Source organism: Tripterygium wilfordii, chromosome 2, assembly GCF_013401445.1.
Source record: "Tripterygium wilfordii isolate XIE 37 chromosome 2, ASM1340144v1, whole genome shotgun sequence".
In the NCBI taxonomy this organism is placed as follows: domain Eukaryota; kingdom Viridiplantae; phylum Streptophyta; class Magnoliopsida; order Celastrales; family Celastraceae; genus Tripterygium; species Tripterygium wilfordii.
Window position 1 is genome coordinate 1916584 of NC_052233.1, and position 19754 is coordinate 1936337.

Genomic DNA, 19754 nt, shown 5'->3' on the forward strand with positions numbered 1-19754 from the left:
ATTTAATTAATTTAAATTTTGATAATTCATAATAAATTATAAAATACTTGTAAATTATTAGAAAAATACTATAAATTAAATCCATTTAAATAATAAACACAATAATAACACTCTCAATCTCAAATTAAACACAATATTATCAAATTCAATATCAAATCAACAAACATTCTTTTAAGAAAGTCCAACAAAATCATATAAATTATAAAAGTCCAAGTCCAACATAACCATTTATATCTCAATTAGGTTCAACTTTTACTCTTAGTTTTTTTTTTCTACTTATTTATTTTCATATTTTGTTATTTTTTATCAAAAAGTTCTTAATTTTGAAAATTTTAAAACCGGACAACCGGTATTTATAACGGAAACCGGCTGGTTGAACGGGTATTTGACCAAATCGGTAATTAACTAATATTTTATTAAATCATACAGGTGATCCCTTCGGTTTTCGGTTCAATCGATATTTTAAAACATTGATAAATGGTTGGCGGTAGAGATGACAAAACTCTGTTTGGTCCGGTTGATCGAATTTGTTCGACTTGGATTAAATTTAAGTTTGGACATTAATTATATGTTCGAAATCTGGGTCTAAATACAAAATTTTTGTCTGGTTTAAAATTGGGTCTAGGTCCAAACACAAAAATATTGTCCGATTTACTTGTCCAGATTTAAACCAATTCGGGTTTCATCAATTAAGTACGTCCGAAATCCAATTCGGGTTAGGGTCCAGACATATAAATATTTCGTAAACGCGTGTTGTTGTCTGACCTGAAACCAATTTTTTACCATCCTTACTTATTTGTCCCGTTTGGTAAGACATTTCTGCTAGCATTTATGTTTGTCTCTAGTCCTATATTATCCTCACCTAAATATTGAACTACCCATAATACCCTCACTCTCTCCTCTTCCACTTTCACCTCTCTCTTCTTGACCCGATCGGACAAGCTGCTCTCTCATCAACAACGATTCAGGTGTGGATCCAGGAGATCTCGTTGTGCCATCTTGGTCACAGCCCTCAACGATGCCAATGGAGTCGAAGGAGTTAATCAAGAGGGAGACAAACTCAAATGATGATTACTCTTTCCTTATCCGACGTCGTACCCGAGAGTGTGAGATGAGCATCTGAATAGCGATATTTGTGGAACATATGGAAGCAACCAAAGCCTTGGTGAATATTTATGGAAGGGAATGGGTAGGGTTGGCGCCCGATCTGATAGAGATAAACAAATAAATGCTATTTTTTTTATACAAAATTACAACCTCAAAAAATTATTTTGTCAATTGTGTGGTGGAAGGATATTTTAAAATATTTATGTTTATTTTATAAATTTTTTTATTTATTTGACTATTACTCCCACCGTCCCTATTTGATAGGCCACATTTCTATTTTGGGATGTCCCAAATTATAGATCACTTCTCTCATTAGGAGAAAGTTAAATTCAGTAGTTTACTAATATACCCTTATTTAATATGCAATTTAATCAACAAATGACATTAATTGTAACTAGAATGGTGTGTGAGTGGAGGTTTGTTAATTAAGGGTAAATTAGGAAATTTATTGATTAAATTTATTATTTTAACTTCATTAATTATGTTCCCTTATTTTGTTGGGAAAAAGTGAAGCAGCTTATCAAATAGAGACGGAGGGAGTATTTTGTATATGATACAACTAAAGTACATAGTACCCACGTACGTAATTTATCACATAATATTACACAACATATATGTCACCAACAAAAGTTGAACCAAACATTATCAACCATTCAAACAACACATCTACAATTAAAATTATCCAATATTTCTACTATCACAATTTCTGTTAATATATCTACTACTTTCGATATGCTTTACTAAAATTGTATTGCTGTACTTTCTTCTTTCAACATTTTGACAAATTGCACGGTGTTTTGAAGAATTGAAGTTAGATTTCTGAAAAAAAAATCTAATTAATCTGGAAAAAAAAAATCTCCTGACAATTCCAAAGTTTCCAAATGGATGGTGACTTTGTACCATTCAATGAATGCTGAAGAAAGAAAGAAACAAGCAAGCATGCTTGATGACTTAAAATTATATGAATTAGAGTCTTTATAACGAGTGAAAATTCTCAAGTGAGGGATCCCTCACCTTATTTATTAAAATAAGGGATCCATCTAACACCATTCATTATGTGTAAGTGTGGTCCCCATACGTGATGGGGCCCACACGTGAATGGTGTTAGATGGATCCCGCACTTTAAATAAAGTGTGGAATCCCGCACTTGAGAATCCTTCTTATAACGAGATAAACGTGTGCTCATCAATCTGTAAAAATCTACCGGATTTAGATAGTAACTTGTAAAGTATTGTTTGATTTAGGCTCAAGATCTATACAAATTTGTCATTTAAAAGGCACCGTAGCATGTGAGGTTAGGTTCGAGATGTAAAGTGGGATCGATGGGGGAACATGAACCCATCAACACAACCCACTTTCCTGAGTACACGGATTGTGGTAGTCCCGATCCAATTTACTTTCACAGGTTGGGTCGGGAATCTCGGCCCAAACTAATAGACCCACGAATAAATTTTATCGTGCGAAATTACACTTTTAGGCTTGGTATAATTATATACTACATCACTTGGTATCACCTAAGCGATGTGGGACTTTGTATTTCTAACACTTGGTGAACGAACTTGAACAATCTCTATCAAGTTTTTTCATCGAACCCCCTAGTTTTAGCTAATAAAAATTTGTAATACACCAATTCCGAATACAAATATTTTCCCACCTTTGTACTTTTTTTTTTTTTTTTATAAATGGAGGCAATAATGTTATTGTCATCTAGAAGTTTTGATTTTGTAAATTGTAATCATGGCCGTCGACACAAAGAAAACAATCAGGGTCATATATATATATATATATATATGTGTGTGTGTGTGGTTGAAAAATCTCTAAAAATAATCGAAAGTGATGGATTATCAACAGTCATCAATAGCTGCCCCGTCGTTGAAAATCATTGATGCTATCAATAGCTGCCCATCCTTGAAAATCATTGATGCTATAAAAATCACTTTCAAAGCAATTTTTCCAAACCAACTCCAATAATTCATTCATTTTTTTCCCAAACCAACGAGGGTCTTTTGTATTGATAACCTACAAATCTGACTAAAGTCGATTCAAACTATGCAGATTCCAATATTACTGGTGAATATTTCTGAATTGAAATATGAACAAACGAAAGTTAAAGAGTCTCTCCCGAGGTGTTTTCTTTGGGAAAGACACTTCAATGCTTAAATAAGAAAAACAAGAAGAGAAAACTAAGAACTCTGGGAATCAGAACTCTTAGAGAAAAATCGGAACGTTTAGAGAAAAATCGGAACATTGTGAATGAATCTTTTAGCCCCTTTATATAATACCTGAAAGAGTTTTACTTCTGTTTGGAGTCGGTGATATGTCTCCTGTTCGAATTAAAAGACTTCTACCTATGATGTTCTATTAATTTAGAAGTCTACTTCTTAAGAATTCCTAATATATATTTTGGAGATTGTTCTGTCCCAAGCTTACCGATCGACCGAGGTATACTCAAAGCTGTGGGGATCTTTTCCCTTTTATGAATACTAAGTCTGTGCCGAAATATGGTTTGTCTAGATGAATCTTTGAATAACTATTCTGATGACGCCATGTCTCGGTTTTCAATTGGCTGGTGAATTCTGTATCATCATGTACTATTCTTTTTTTTTTTAAATACCGTAGAGACTTACACTTGTGATTGAAATCGAACCTTGAACACACATATGCCTAACCCAGCTGATTACCAACCAGGCCAACTCTCGTTGGTCATGTACTATTCATTTTAATAGTACTTTGAATCCTTTATCTCCACGAATCGGACAATACTTTGTTAATTCTTATATTTATGTTGGACCTTGTTTAGTGACAATACTGTGCTAATTACCCCCACTTTTCACACCTTCTGGTAGCCTGATTGACCCGACCCGTAAAGGGAGATTTCAGTATCCATTGACAAACGAAAAATGAAAGTGAAACACGCAAGAAAAAAGAGAAATTTAGGAGTTTGGTGGTGCAAGGTAGAGGTTGTGAGGAGAGACAAGCTTTGCTTGTTTTGTTCAAATTTGTGAATTTGTTAGAGCCTAATTAGTCAAAGAAGAGTGCATGATGTGAGTGCGAATTTTTTTTTCATATTTACGGTTGAAATCAAATATTTAACATACATATGCCTAACCAAGACGATTGCCAACCAAACCAATTCTCGTTGGTGTGAGTGCGAAAGCTTGAAAGCGTGATATATCAACCAACTTCCTTTTATTTTTCATATTTAAGAAAGAAAATTTACTACCATGCAACGTATAAACTCTAAACATTTCACTTTTTAAAGTATTGTGTATATATATATTGCAGTAAAATATGACAGTTTAAATTAATCACTTGTAAATCTTCGGATGTTTCGACGGTTTCACTGTTAAACATTTTTTGCTAAATCACAGGTGCCAATATAGAGAATCAAACTTGAATTCCCATATCTCCCAATCATGATCTTGACCATTAAAATGGCCAAACTCAATTCATCGCAAAAGAGAACATTGCAAAATCACATGGGCCTGATCCACAATAGACGAGAGTCACGAGACGTATCACCATTCACCGACTTGTCTTAAATCCAAAAAATAAGGAGATGGTGTTATGTGCATGCATGAATTAATCTAAGAGGGTCCAGTGTCAATATATGCAAAAACGTGGAGTATTCAGAATCTCCCGAAATTCAATTGTGTCTCTACATGTCGATTATCTTCAATGCATCATGCAATGACAATGGGTCGGTTTTATCCGCAAACTCATCCCATACACGTCTTCCAATACAATCACATCAACAAAAAACATTTCTCAATACAACCACATTAGCAAAACACGTCTTCCAATACAGTCACATAAATAAAATACAAAATATAATACATTTTTGTTGACCCAACAAAATTTTACCATTGTGTTTGCTCTAATGGGCTGAGTTCACTGGGCCTTGGATGGGCTTCAAATGGACCACAAGAAAATTGAGCTGATTTTTTTGCACAGTTCAAGATTTTTGCTTCAACTTTGAAGATTCGTAACTCCTTCATCTGTGACTCAATTTAGGAAAATTTGACGTCCATCGGAAGCTTGAGAAGTCTACTTTCTAATGCCTCTGAAAACACTGAAATTGGAGATTTGTTTCAAAAGTTTTAGGCATCCAAATAGTTGTACGTCAATTGTCATGTTTTAAGCCCACAGTGAGACTATTTGTTCATGAATCTACGAAAGTACAAAATTGACCAAAGCAATAGGGAAAAATCCAAATAAACATGCAAAAGTCTATATAAAAGCACACATATATATACTATTGACTTATCAAATACCCCCACTTAGACTTTGCAAGTTCTCGAACAAAGGTAAAACAAGCCATGAATCAAAAAAACAAAATTTAACATTTCACTTACTTTCACAGGAATCCCGGTGACACTTAGCATGTGACAAGAAGTGAGCTTTCGTCCTAACAAAGGAGAGTGTCTAACTGACAGAAAATGACATAACGTTGGTATTCGGAGTTGTTTCAAAAAAACGAAAATTGAAGATGGGGAGAATGACAAAGCGAGTTGAGTCAGACTTTGTGGACAGAAGATTCAAGACGGGATAAAATGAAGTCAAGAAATATAAAGAATGTGATCTAGGAAGCATTGAAAGGGGAGACCGCTAATGATGCAGATGATTAATTAATGAGTTCATCTAAATACACCCTAGTTTTTACTCAATACACCCCCTCCCTTTTTTTGTTTTTCTCCCTCTATACACCCGCTCAGTCCCACTATTGACCCCACCTCTTTTATACTTTTATAATTTTAAATGTATTTGGTTAAAATATAATATTATTAAAATAAAATAATTATTAAAAACAATATTATTAAAAAATAAAACTATTTCAAAATAATGCTATTGAAATATAATATTAGAATTTGATTTTAATACTTTGTGTTATGATGTGAATTTTTTTGTATGTTTATAATTATTTTAATTTGATTTTTTATGATGCGAATTTTTTTTGTATATTAATAATGATTTTAGTTTGAATTTTTAATTGTGAATTTTTTTTGTATGTTTGTAATTATTTTAGTTTGAATTTTTATGATGTGAATTTTTTTGTACGTTTGTAATCATTTTAGTATGAATTATAATTTTTATGATGTGAATTATTTTGTATGTTTGTAATTATTTTAGTTTGAATTTTAATGATGTGAATTTTTTTTGTATGTTTGTAATTATTTTACATTGAATTTTTATGATGTGAAATTTTTTTGTAGGTTTGTAATCATTTCAATATGAATTATAATTTTTATGATGTGAATTCTTTTGTATGTTTGTAATTATTTTAGTTTGTATGTTCCTTTTCAAGTATTATAAATACATGTGTTTAGTATCATTTTCTCTACGTCTTTCTCTTGGTATATTCTACTCTACATTTAGTGGTAAATTAAGTTACTCATCCACTATAATTTAAGTAACTTATCTATAATATTTTTCTAATATTATGGATGATTATATAAGTTTATGGGCCGACGACTTAAGATTATCTAGTGGAGGATCAAGTAAGGTATTTTCATACATTATTGTTTGTACCATTGTTTTTTAAACTTATATAATCATCCATAATGTTAGAAAAATATTGTAGATAAGTTACTTAAATTATAGTGGATGAGTAACTTAATCTACAACCAAATGTAGAGTAGAATATACCAAAAGAAAGATGTAGAGAAAATGATACCAAACACATGTATTTATAATACTCGAAAAGGGTATTACAGTAATTTAATATACAAACTAAAATAATTACAAACATACAAAAGAATTCACATCATAAAAATTATAATTCATACTGAAATGATTACAACCCTACAAAAAAATTTCACATCATAAAAATTCAATGTAAAATAATTACAAACATACAAAAAAAAATTCACATAATAAAAATTCAAACTAAAATAATTACAAACATCCAAAATAATTCACATCATAAAAATTAATTCAAACTAAAATGATTACAAACCTACAAAAAAATTCACATCATAAAAATTCAATGTAAAATAATTACAAACATACAAAAAAATTCACATCATAAAAATTCAATGTAAACTAAAATAATTACAAACATTCAAAAACAATTCACAATTAAAAATTCAAACTAAAATCATTATTAATATACAAAAAAATTCACATCATAAAAAATCAAATTAAAATAATTATAAATATACAAAAGAATTCACATCATAACACAAAGTATTAAAATCAAATTCTAATATTATATTTCAATAGTATTATTTTGAAATAGTATTATTTTTTAATAATATTGTATTTTAATAGTATTGTATTTTAGCCAAATAAATTTAAAATTATAAAAATATAACAGAGGTGGGGTCAATGGTGGGACCGAGGGGGTGTATAGAGGAAAAAAAAAAAGGGAGGGGGTGTACAAAGTAAAAATTAGGGTGTATTTAGATGAATCAATTATGGATTGGTGAGTTCACTCAATCTTGGGCCTCGAGAGTTGATCGGCATGTTATTATATGTTGTTGTAAAAGAACGCGTATGTTCAACCGTTTGATGGATGGACTCACACTTTCTTGTAATGGAGGAGAGAGGTACTCCAGTTCTGGAGACGAGGCCACTGACATTTCTCCATCGACTCCTCCCATTTTCAATCATCGGAATTCCAGGAGAAGGAAGGGTATACCCCATCGCGCTCCTTTTTAGTGGTTTACCTTAATTAAGTAGATATGATATTATTTAAGGGAAAAAAAGAGGAGAGGAGATAAAGACTAGGAGATGGCTTGATATGTCATACTGAAATAATTTTATATATGATGAAATGTGAGAGAAAAAACAGAGAGATGGGGGAAAAGAAAGTTTGAGAAATGCAATATGTGAGAAGAAGAAGAAATGAAGGAATGGCATCGTCTTTCCCAGTTTCCTTTGAAATACCCCTATTGTTTTGCTGATTTAACTTGCCAAATTTGCCCTCAACGTAATCCCAACGGAAGAAAAGGATTCTTGATACTTGCTGGATTCTAAACATCTGAAAGTTCTGTCCTCTAAAGTGCTGTAAATCCTTTCGTCTCGGATTCAAGGCAAGTTTCTAGTAGTGGGGAATTTTTAAATCTTAATCTGATAGCCCTTACACTACTAATGCAATGTTATTATATGCAGATGTTGTGACTGGTTCCAATGGATAAAGAAGCGAATAGACCGAGTTCAATAGAACAGTGCATGATCGGTTTCAACACTCTGGCGAAAAAGGTCACCGACAGTTACACAATGTGCTAGAGAGTCTATATCGCATGTCTAAAGCAATTATAAAGCCAATAAGGGATTCGGAATTCTGGAAGATTCTGAGAAAACTTTATGACAATGTGAGGGCCATTCTTGAGAATTTGCATTGACACTATATTGGAAGGAAATGAGAGACCATCTAGAATGTGATGGCAGTAAAACGAGCCCCTTAAACCCAAAGCAGACTCAAATTGGATCTCATCACCTGCCCAGTCTTGCCCTTGAGCAATCCCTCTGTGGAGGATTATGGATGATTCCATATCCATTAGCACCAAGGTTGAAGAATTCGGCATGAGAATGCCTTAGATGGATGATTCCATATCCATTAGCACCAAGCTTGAAGAATTCGACCAATTAGTTTGTAAGACAAATTGAAGAAGATGTTGTTATTGTCAGGACAACTTCACAAGGAAAGCTTATTCAATTATTTGTCTCAGTCCGCCCAATGCCCACTTCTGCATGACTTTAGTCCAGTACTTTTTTTTTTTTAAACTTGGCAGTGTAGAGACTCGAGCACAATATGGCTATGACTTCTGCCTTCATTACTTTGGCTTTTTGTCATTTAAGCCTTTGATTTGAACATAACTTGAACTACTACTTGGCTTCTTGATGTAAAATCTCTCAAAATGAGAAAATAATATTTGTCCCAGTGATCCCAGTTGTTGAGGTGTATGATCAGAATTTAAAGAGAATGTGATGGATTCACATGCTCTTTAATTTCTGACCATACACCTCAACAACTGGAATCACTAGGACAAGTATGGTCAGAATTTAAAGAGGATAAGATAGACTCCACATGCTCTTTAATTTCTGATTATACAGCTTAACAACTGGGATCACTGAAACAAGTATCACTTCTGCTCAAACTTATGCATACAAATCTTACAACAACAACTGCGTATAGTTGACAAATTGAAAAGTGAGAACTGCAACTTTTAGTTCTAAATAAGTTTCCAATACAACCTTCTCTGCTTGGCATTTGAAGGAAGAAGAAAAATAAAAAAATTAATGGAATACTTAGTTGATGTTCTAAAATATGGTACTTCCCAGGCAGGGGTGGACCCAAGGTATAGAGAGTGGGTCAACTGATTCCACTGAAAAAAAAATTTCCACACATATATATATCATTTGGAGTTTGGGTTTTGATACTTTTTTGTGTTTGTGGATTGTAACTTAGTAAGCTCGAGAGCAAAGATGAGACATGAGTGGAAAAAAAAATTTCCACACATACATACATATACATATACATATATATATATATATATATATCATTTGGAGTTTGGGTTTTGATACTTTTTTGTGTTTGTGGATTGTAACTTAGTAAGCTCGAGAGCAGAGATGAGACATGAGAACTTGAGCTTGAGCAGTTATGATTTTGTTTGAAGTTTCACTTTGTTTCTTGAATGATAATTCACTCTAAAAATATAAAAATTATCAACAACATTTATAAATTAGTTTTCAATTATTATTTACTTTATCCTATAATATTTTGATTTTTAATGTTGTTTTCCATACTTTTGAAGATATTGTGAATTTTTTTTATAGAATTTTTTCAGTTGCTGTATAAACCCGATCTCATATGCTCGAGAGACTGAGTCCACCTCCCAGAGTTCAATGGTAGGTTCTAGACACGGCTTTTGTACCAGTTCAACCTTCAAGAATCCAACTGTATTGTTGGTGTCAATTTGCTCTAGGCAACTTGAACATATATACACGCCACAAACCATTGCAAACACCAAACACAATCAACCTCAACACCAAGGGAGACTTCTTTGGACCTTTTATGAGGAAAGAATCATGTGATTCAGAACTACCCAATGTTAAAAACTGCTAACCCACATGAAAATCAATAAGGGAATCCATAAAATGTTCCAAACTAAAACAGAAGCTCATTGCAGTAACCCAATATGATTTCAGCTCAAAGAGCAAAACCCATAAGCACAAAAACGGTATTTCACAGAAAATGATGAACTGGGTATTGAACACAATAATTGAGCAAAAAACTATTTTGGGTTCTATTTCTGTTTGACTGAATTTGATCAAAAATTGAAAAAAATTGTTTGAGGGAGCTGGCTGTAATTCCAATAAAAAATGTTAAATATCTCAACTATTTTTGTCCCATGTCATCTCATATCTAGGAGCATTCTAGGCTTGCTGACGTGAAAACTATGTGTACATGGAACATTATTTAAAATTCAATTTTCACTCTTCTTTTTCCCACTTCTATTTTGTTTTAAATTTGAAAATCAAACTCCCTATTTTATCTCCTACTTTCATGATTTCATATTCTCTTTCGACGATATGAGCGGTGATGGGTGTTGGGTCTAAATTAACCTTACTAGCAAGTGTATTAGTCGGCGACTACAGCACAATGATAAGCAAGGGTCGAATCCACAGGGACGGTGTTATGTCTAATCCAAATGTATATTTGTATGTATGTATGGACAATGCAATCAAAAGTAAAGTTCAACTCAAGATTGTTTGGTTTGGTAATTAAACTAAAACAAGCAAATAGCAAAGTGTTTTTGGTATTTTCTTAGAATACAGATGCAACTAATGCAAATGAGATGAATGAGATGAACACCAAGGCTTTGGAATCCCCCTTGGGAAATGACATGCAATGACACAAATTCACACACATATTTGCTAATTCGGGCATAACGAATCCGTACCTAAGTCGGTTTTAGCGCACTTAAGCAAAATCTCCCTAAAATCGATTACTAGCCATCTTATTGGTCTAGGTCGGATATTCCTAAATACATTCTAGCCATCTTATTGGTCTAAACATGCATAGGAATTCATGGAGTTCTATGGAGATTAGAATTCATACAAATTGTCACCTAATTAAAGGGAGACACATTCATAATCAAGTGTTTCAAGAAGCATAATCTACTTGACATATTATTGTCTAAGCAAATTCTCCAAACAATTTCATCCAAAAACCTAAAGTGTTGGCCAAACACCACAAGCATGAAGAAATTGCAATCAAACATAGAAACACAAGATTTATACCCAAATCAACTCATATATATGTAAATCAAGTCATAAACAAAGTCATCAAACCCAAGGCTTCAACCTAGCCTTGGCAAAGAGGTTTAGTTACACATAATGAGAGAAAAACACAAGAGGAGAGATGAGAAAATCATGAATAAACCCAATTAGTTGTGTAAATCCAAGTTGAGCTGAAGAATCTCTCCTCCTAGCTCCAAGAGTCGCCTTCCCCCTCTGGTTTCGCTCTCCAGAAAATCAGTTTTTAGGTCAAAAGTTCCTTCCGCTTGGGAAAATCGCGAATTAAAACACACCCAAAATCTGCCTTTTGCGCCTAGGCGTGTTGAATTCACGCCTAGGCGCACCACGCCTAGGCGCACGCCTAGGCGCGATCCTAGGCGTGCACCACTTCACTTTCAAGTCCATCTCTCTGGACTGGGCGTGCAGGAGTGATTCTGGGCGTGCACAAATATTGCGCCTAGGCGTGGAATGATTCCAAAATCTCCAAACGACGTCCGATTTGCATTATTTTTTGCGTCTACGGAAAGCTTGAGATGTCTAGTTTCCAATGCCTTTTATTTCGCTCGATTCCGATAACATGACAAAAAGTTATAAGTATTTGAACACACGAAGGTCGGTGGACATTTTCTTCAATTCAGCCCTTTTTTCATCACTTTTCATCCAAACCGCAATCAACCTATCAAAATACAAATCAACACATAAATACACTCATTATTTATTTAAAGGAAGCTTAAGAGGGGGAAATTCCTACCAAAAACAATAGGTATTATCACACCTATCAAACACCCCACACTTAAACCTTACTTGTCTTCAAGTAAAACTAGACTAAGTACATGTACCACTAACATCTTAACTCACTAACGCAGGAATCGCGGTTGCATTTAGCATATGCAACAAGCCTTTAAACCCCTAGGTGTCCCTAGTGGAGGAGTTGTGTCTCCTGAGGGCTTACAAGAACGACACCCACAAACGTTTTAGTCTCAAGATATCAAGCACCCCACACTTCATCCGCACGATATACTCATGGAAAATTTTCAGCCTACTCAATTAATCTTTTTAGATGGCATGCAGTGCTAAGAGGAAATGCATAAAAATGTGGCTTCCAAGAGTTTATACATGCGAAACATAGTCACATTCCAAGACTCCCAAGAACAACCAAGCAATGATACCAAGGCACATTTATTTATATACATACTACTCTGTCTAAATGTCTTCTCTTTTTTTTTTTATCTAGGACTGTGCAATGCTCACTCCATTAAACTTTCTAGTCAACCCATGTAGCGAGTTCTCAACCAATGACTCCCAACCAGCTGGTTTAGGGCATTAGGTGACAAAGCACCCCTCGGATCAATTTCTCGAGTTGACAAGGTTTCGAAGTTAAGCTGGCCTAGTATGTTCATCATGACTGCCTCACCTTTTTACGCGAAACTCAAGTTGGTTAGACAAGAGCCCCGGTTACTCAGCAAAAACACATGAGCGGAACATGATTTTCATCAATTTTCGAGTCTTCTTCTTCTTCTTCTTTTTTTTTTTTTTTTTCGGTGTAATTGTATACAAATAACTAGTGCCAATGATATTACTGACATGATGTTCTGGCTCATCTAAGAGAAAATCCATATTCCACACATATATCCAACCAAGTCATACCCCACTACATTTCAATGCAAGTGAATCAATTTCGTAAATAATCAAGTAGACATCAATGATTCCTCAAGCATATAAGGGGATAAGATGGGTTCGCAACTTAAATATGAAACATAAGGGAGTCCATCCAAGCACAGATTAACAGAAAATAAGTGGGCATCATCCATAGTACTTGACCTTAATAACAGCATAAAATAAGACTACCCAACCACCCCACTGTTAGAACAAGCTTTGTCCTCAAAGCATAAGATAGGAAGAAACTGAACAAAATAAAATGGAGGACAAGCGTAGAACAATACAACCTGCAGGGGAAACTACTGAGAGGGGCCACCAGAGGTCTTGCGGCGAACATAAGTGAGATTTTTGTCATACCGCATCTCCTGGAGCGTGGATAGGACATCAACAATCTGCTGACCCTGAGTTTGGAACTGCTGCTGGACATACTCAGCATGAGACTGGAAGGTTTGCTCAAGACGAGTCAGCTGGTCGCTCATCTCCTTGAGCCGAGTATCATGATCAGCAGCATCGGCATCACTCTGAGCGGTGTCATCCTCCTCGTCCTCCTCCGCAAACTGCTGAACACCCGGAGCATATCGAGCTCTCCCAGCAGGGGCAGAGCAAATACGAGCTATACTAATACGCCAGTTGCTCAAATCATACGCCTCCATGGGAAGAGGGACAGACTGCAGAGTCAGAGGTAGCACCTGGAGATATTTCAGCAAGCAAGTGATGATCCGCGGCAGAAAGAGCCTCTTCACCTTTACTTTGGTGTCCTCCACGCTCCGACGGATAGCCAAAAAGGACTGAATATAATATTGGCCGAGATCAAACCAAGTACCAGTCCAGATACAATAAAGAATCTCCAATGCCTCCTCCCTCCTCTCACTCTGGTGCCCAGTTGGCCATAAGTTTCCATGCACTAGCCGGTCCACAAGATACATAACCTGTGGAAGAGCAGATTTCCGAACAAATTTTCCCCGCCGACCAGTAAAATGTTGGACAATCCACTCATGATTTTCCAGCTGGGCAGAAGGAATAGGTGGCTGGAAACCACTATCAGGAGGCTGGGAAGTAGGATGTCCAATACTGGCACTAACATCAGCAGCAGAAAAAGTAATCATCCCGGAAGGCAATATAGCTTGGTAGAGGCCAGTCCCTGTTGCTTCCACGGTGCGATAGAATGCACGCACCAGGTTTGGATAGACCGGAACATCAGCAGCAGAAACATCCGGGGTAGCAATGAAAGAACAAAAGTGGCAGAGCCGGCCGAAAAGCTCACTTCTTACCCCAACCTTGTTCAACAGATCAGCTGATAAATATATCTCCGGCACAAGAGTAGCAATGTCAAAGTAATCAGTGGCAGCTCCAGAAGTAGACCCCTCTGCTGCATGAGGTGGCTGAGGTGTTGTAGACTGAGAAGTGCGCTTCTTGCGCATGGTTGCCAATATCTTTTGCCGCGGCATAATTCCTGCAAAAGCAATGTACAACAATTAAGAATCGCAGGGATAATCATAAACGCATTACTGCACAGAAAGATGAAAACGATGGAATAATGAAAGGTGAATTCACGCCTAGGCGTGAGGGAACCACGCCTAGGCAAAGTCATGCCTAGGCGTGAGGGAACAGCGCCTAGGCGAAGTCACGCCTAGGCGTGAGGGAACCACGCCTAGGCATGGTCCCTTCTTCCCCAACACGCATAGGTTGCCATGGCAACCCGAGCTTCAAGCTCCAAATCCCACAGTTTGTATACAAAAACAGCAGATCAGGCAGCCCATACGTCCTACATGACTCAGAATGAGAGAATCAACCAAGATATCCCTTACTGTAGCCCTAAACTCCAAAAATTAGGAGATGCCATTGCCAAACTTGGCAATTCTCTCACTTCAATCCTTGCTTGGAATAGAGCAAGCTTAGAACTCAAAGATCACAAAAGACCAGATGTGGAAGAAACTATTACATACCTGATGCGCTTAGACTGTCGCTTAGGCGAGGATTGGAGAGGTGCGCCTAGGCACGCGGTAAAGAGAGAGCTCGGCGTGGGTATGTGAGTGAGTGTACAGTTTGTGTGGTATATAATCAAGATTTGGTTTTTTTTTTTTTTATATACACGCCTAGGCGTGGATAAGCTGCGCCTAGGCGTGGTGTACGCCTAGGCGTGGATGTGTACGCCTAGGCGTGGATATGCACGCCTAGGCGTGGTCTGGCTGTAACATATTGCCTAGAAATTTCAATTTTCCTGCGGCCAGATTCCAGCACATGCAAACTAACATCCACACAAAATTTTGCCAATAAAAATACACAAAAGGATATACTGCATTGGGTTGCCTCCCAAATAGCTCTAAGTTTAATGTCTTCAGCCAGACGTAGTTGTACCTACAAAATCAACCATGTATGCATTAACACTTAACAATTTAAGCAAACTCTCACCCCAAACTTTAAGAACATGCATGGTCATCAATGCAAATAAATAAAGGGAGGGAGAAAGCTTAAACACAACACTTGTTTTAGATAAGGAGAGAGACAACCTGATTTGGAGAAATCACCACAAGCCTCAACACCTTCACAACAATTCTTGGGAAATAAATCAAGAAGGATGGTGCACAGGATACTTTCCATTCAAAATCCCCGAAACATTTGGCCCACAGAATTCAAGTTGGCGAGCCACAAATTTCCACCCTTTTTCTATCTTAGAATTCGCTATCGTGAAAGTACCATGGATAGACAATTTCAATGTCTCAAAAGGAGCACTCGCTTTACCTCTCAACATTGTTTTGGATCGTGCCTTTTTCAACTTTCTTGCTCTTGTCCGCACGCCTTTCAAAGTTGGAGATAGCTTGCTAGTAACAAGGGAAGTAGCCACGAGCTCGTTGGATATTGGCGATGATGGGGTCTTTTTGCCTTCATTGCTATCACCATCCACATATTCAACACCCTCATCACTTGAAGCCGTTTCTCTCTCATGGCCTACCATATCAACATGAAGGCATTCTCTAATGACATCCGGACTCTTCATAGCCTTAAAAATTTTGAACTCAATGGTCTTGTCAAAGACTGTCATTGTGAGCATGCCCTTTTCCACATCTATAATGGTCTTTGTGGTAGCCATAAAACCGCGGCCTAGAATGAGTGGTACATCTCTTGTCGGATTAGGTTCACCCTCCATATCAAGCACCAGAAAATCCACCGGAATAACAAACTCACCCACCTTTACTAAAACATCTTCAACTAACCCAAAAGGATGCACTAAAGAGCGATCAGCTAGTTGGAGAGTGACTGAAGTTGGTTTCAACTCACCTATCTTCAAAGTAGTGTAAACAGAATAAGGCATGATATTTACACTTGCACCAAGATCCATCAAGGCCTTTTCAATTTCTTTCTCTCCAATAATACAAGGAATGGTAAAGCTACCCTGATCTTTTAATTTGGGCGGGAGCTTCTTTTGTAAAATAGCACTCGTTTCTTCGGAGAGAAATACTTCTTCATGATCACCTATCTTCCTTTTATTAGTGCACAACTCCTTCAAAAATTTTGCATATGCGGGAATAGACTTAATTGCCTCAATGAGTGGAATATTAATCTCCACTTTCTTCAAAACTTCAAAAATATCCCGATTATACTTGCTTTTCTTAGCCGGTGCAAGACGAGATGGAAAAGGCACTTTTGGAACATACTCTTCTACTTCCGGCTTTTCCTTCTCAACATGAGGTATTTTGAAAACACTTGGCTCCACCACTATAGGCTCATCATGATTCTCACCTTCAAGCTTTTTATACTCAATCTTGTTATCCACATTTTTCCCACTTCGCAAAACAGTAATAGCATTAGCATCCTCATACTGCTTAGGATTTACCTCAGGTTGACTCGGCAGCTTTCCTGGCTGTCTTTCACTCAAGGCATGAGCAAGTTGTCCTACTTGCATTTCAAGATTTGCGATGGACTGAGTATTACTGGAAACAGTTTGTTGCAACTGAGTCATTGAATTGCTCATCTCTGCTTGGGAATGCTGCATTGTGACTTGTGATTGAGCAAGTTGGGTGATAAGGTCCTCCATAGCAGACTTCTTTGCATCTTGAGAAGGTGGTCCTTGTCGTGGAGCCTGCCAAGGTCTGGGCCCTTGATTGAAATTCTGGGATGAAGCATAGGAGAAATTTGGGTGATTCTTCCATCCTGGGTTATATGTGTGAGAAAATGGATCATTCTGCTGCCTATGAAAAGGTTGAACTGCATTAACTTCAGCTTCAGGAAATGTCCCACTTCTAGAACATACATGAGTAGGATGATCGGTGCCTCCACAAATGCCACAAGGCTCCAAATTTCTGCTCAGCAAAGTTACTACCGCATCCAATTTCCTAGCCACAGATGCCATCTCTGAATTTGAAGCACTAGCCTCATAAACCATGTGTCTAGGAGCATCAAGATCACGATTATCCCATTGTGAGGAATTTGCTACCACAGTCTCAATAATTTCATTGGCTTCAGTCGGTTCCTTAGCCATAATATTTCCTCCAGCAGCTGCATCTAACCTATGGCGGCATTCATCAGCCAGATGTTGGTAAAAGTATGATATAATCTGCCATGGCAAGAATTGATGATGTGGGCAACCAATCAATAAAGTTTTATATCGCTCCCAAGCCTTAAAAAGTGGTTCTCCCTTGTTCTGCCTGAAATGGAAAATCTGATCTCTAAGCCTCTGTGTCCTTGACTGAGTATAGAACTTCTGAATAAACTTAGCAGAAAGTTGATCCCAAGAAGTGATAGAATTTGGTGGCAAAGTCTTGAACCAGATCTTAGCACTTTCCTTAAGAGAAAAAGGAAATAGCTTCAACCGTATGAACTCTTCAGATATGCCTTGAATTTTTTGAGTGCCACAAATCTCCAGAAAATTATCAATGTGATCACTAGCATCTTGATTTTCCGCTCCTGAGAATGATGGGAGCATGTTAATCACATGACATTTAAGCTCATAAGATAGATTTGGCGGAATGGTTGGTAATACGATGCAAGATTGTCTAGTAGAGAATTGTGGCATAGAGTAGTCCATGATGGTAACAGGAGCATTTGCATTGTTGGCATTGTTGCCAACTTCTTCACGATTTTCAGCCATGCTCGCTTGTTCAGAATGTTCTCCCAAAGTATTGTCACTAGATGAACTAGAGCTGAATGTAGGAGAGATAGACCGAGTGGAAGATTGCTCCTCAAGGGGGTCCTTGTCTCTCTTGTTCCTTCGTGCACGTTCCAAGTCTAGATCAACAGGAAGAATTTCTGTATCTTGAGAACGCCTTCCTTGCATGAACTACAAACAAGAAGGAATCGTATAAGGATCACTAATTGTCAAGTAAGTAAAAACTAAACTAAGTATGTAAGTATCTATGTATATAAACAAGAATGGATCAAATATAAGCAACCGTCCCCGGCAACGGCGCCATAAACTTGTTGGGTCTAAATTAACCTTACTAGCAAGTGTACTAGTCGGCGACTACAGCACAATGATAAGCAAGGGTCGAATCCACAGGGACGGTGTTATGTCTAATCCAAATGTATATTTGTATGTATGTATGGACAATGCAATCAAAAGTAAAGTTCAACTCAAGATTGTTTGGTTTGGTAATTAAACTAAAACAAGCAAATAGCAAAGTGTTTTTGGTATTTTCTTAGAATACAGATGCAACTAATGCAAATGAGATGAATGAGATGAACACCAAGGCTTTGGAATCCCCCTTGGGAAATGACTTGCAATGACACAAATTCACACACATATTTGCTAATTCGGGCATAACGAATCCGTACCTAAGTCGGTTTTAGCGCACTTAAGCCAAATCTCCCTAAAATCGATTACTAGCCATCTTATTGGTCTAGGTCGGATATTCCTAAATACATTCTAGCCATCTTATTGGTCTAAACATGCATAGGAATTCATGGAGTTCTATGGAGATTAGAATTCATACAAATTGTCACCTAATTAAAGGGAGACACATTCATAATCAAGTGTTTCAAGAAGCATAATCTACTTGACATATTATTGTCTAAGCAAATTCTCCAAACAATTTCATCCAAAAACCTAAAGTGTTGGCCAAACACCACAAGCATGAAGAAATTGCAATCAAACATAGAAACACAAGATTTATACCCAAATCAACTCATATATATGTAAATCAAGTCATAAACAAAGTCATCAAACCCAAGGCTTCAACCTAGCCTTGGCAAAGAGGTTTAGTTACACATAATGAGAGAAAAACACAAGAGGAGAGATGAGAAAATCATGAATAAACCCAATTAGTTGAGTAAATCCAAGTTGAGCTGAAGAATCTATCCTCCTAGCTCCAAGATTCGCCTTCCCCCTCTGGTTTCGCTCTCCAGAAAATCAGTTTTTAGGTCAAAAGTTCCTTCCGCTCGGGAAAATCGCCAATTAAAACACACCCAAAATCTGCCTTTTGCGCCTAGGCATGTTGAATTCACGCCTAGGCTCACCACGCCTAGGCGCACACCTAGGCGCGATCCTAGGCGTGCACCACTTCACTTTCAAGTCCATCTCTCTGGACTGGGCGTGCAGGAGTGATTCTGGGCGTGCACAAATATTGCGCCTAGGCGTGGAATGATTCCAAAATCTCCATACGACGTCCGATTTGCACGATTTTAGCATCTACGGAAAACTTGAGATGTCTAGTTTCCAATGCCTTTTATTTTGCTCAATTCCGATAACATGACAAAAAGTTATAAGTATTTGAACACACGAAGGTCGGTGGACATTTTCTTCAATT

At 36.7% G+C, this 19754-nt stretch overlaps 1 non-coding gene across 1 annotated transcript; it reads left to right on the plus strand.

Moving 5' to 3' along the window:
- Nucleotides 1-17579: 17579 nt before the first annotated feature.
- On the plus strand, nucleotides 17580-17686 carry LOC119983885. Its single transcript, XR_005464773.1, has one exon. It is a non-coding gene; the product is annotated as a small nucleolar RNA R71 (small nucleolar RNA).
- Nucleotides 17687-19754: the final 2068 nt, after the last annotated feature.